The 1,512-nt window shown below is 42.5% G+C and overlaps 1 non-coding gene across 1 annotated transcript; it reads left to right on the top strand.

The window, feature by feature from the left end:
* The first annotated feature begins 718 nt into the window (after positions 1–718).
* On the top strand, positions 719–791 carry TRNAK-UUU (transfer RNA lysine (anticodon UUU)). The gene has a single exon. It is a non-coding gene; the product is annotated as a tRNA-Lys (tRNA).
* Positions 792–1,512: the final 721 nt, after the last annotated feature.

Genomic DNA, 1,512 nt, shown 5'->3' with positions numbered 1-1,512 from the left:
ATACCTTTACAAATAAAACAAGGAAAAAAGAAGGAAAAGATCCATTATTAATTACTGCCTTTGTCTATCGGTGTTTGGAGAACGAATATCTGGCAGAAAAAGGCTTGCTGTGTTTAACATCACTATTTTTAAAACCTTTAGACTGTGACCAGCAAAAACGGCACTAAATGCTAAACCAAAAGACGCTGTTACACGCGGTTTTCCCTCTCTGGCCAGCCAGACTGCCGGTCTGAGGTCCACTTGACAAAGTGATACCTGGCTGGCAATTTCATCCACCAACAGGAAGGGGTCCGTTATGGAATGTTCTCTTGCATCTTCAAATTCTTCTTCCTTCGTCTCTCTTACCCTCTGCCGACAAAGGCTGCAAGAAAGACATACAAGACAATACTGAGGGATACGAACAAAAGTAGCTCCACTGTTGCCTCGAGAAGTTTAGGTTGCAGGTAATTGGCGAGAATGAAACCCTCTGTATCTAGCAACTCCGCAGTGCTTTGTGTAGAAGACACCTCATCTCAGGTTACGAAAGTCTGCAGAAAGGAGATGTTTAAAAGAAGAAAAGGAAAATGTTCCTAGCGGTCATAATGTCTCTCTTAAGCAGGATCTTCGAAATGAGGAGAATTCAAGTAACGTGATTTGCAAATTGCAACATGAAACATAAAACGAACGGAACAAATGGAGAAATCTAGATTAGATACTCCGTGGACAACATCATACGAGGGCCTAGATAGCTCAGTCGGTAGAGCATCAGACTTTTAATCTGAGGGTCCAGGGTTCAAGTCCCTGTTCAGGCGAGCACTTCATCTGTTTTACTCTAGATCAGGAGCCCCAACCTTCAGTACAGGAACCGGGTACAAGGCAGCGTGGCAGGAGAGCCAGCGAAGCTTCATCTGCACTTAAACAGCAACTCCCCCATCGCTCCTATGACCCCCTGAGCTCCCCCTTCCTCCCAGATAAGCGGAGGCGTCAAATTCTCATAGAAGCCCAAACCCCAATGTGAACTGTGCATGAAAGGGATATAGATGTGGGCTCCTTATGAGAATCTAATGCTTGATGATCCGTTACTGTTTTCCATCACTGCCAGATGGGACCGTCTAGTTGCAGGAAAACAAACACAAGGCTTCCAGTGATTCTACATTATGGTGAGTTGGATACTTATTTCGTTATATATTACAATGTAATAACAATATAAATAAAGTGCACAATAAATCTAATGTGCTTGAATCATCCCCAAATCATCCCCCCAACCCCTGCTCCCTCATCCATGGAAAAAATTGTCTTTGATGAAACGGTCACTCGTGCCAAAAAGGTGGGGAACTGCCGCCCTAGATAGTTTATACCAATTAAGCACAGGAAAAGGTTCAGATATTGTTTGTACAGTCACTAAAACTTTACTACTTTATACATCACAAATGTGGAATGATTTACATCATGAAATTACTAGCCCTAAGGGATTGCCTTAGTAAAGTTGTTTTCCAAACACCAGAATACAGAAATCTAAACTATTTTAGAGAC

This window comes from Macaca mulatta, chromosome 4 (genome assembly GCF_049350105.2).
Source record: "Macaca mulatta isolate MMU2019108-1 chromosome 4, T2T-MMU8v2.0, whole genome shotgun sequence".
NCBI classification, from domain to species: Eukaryota; Metazoa; Chordata; class Mammalia; order Primates; family Cercopithecidae; genus Macaca; species Macaca mulatta.
This window is presented reverse-complemented; position numbering and strand designations above follow the sequence as displayed.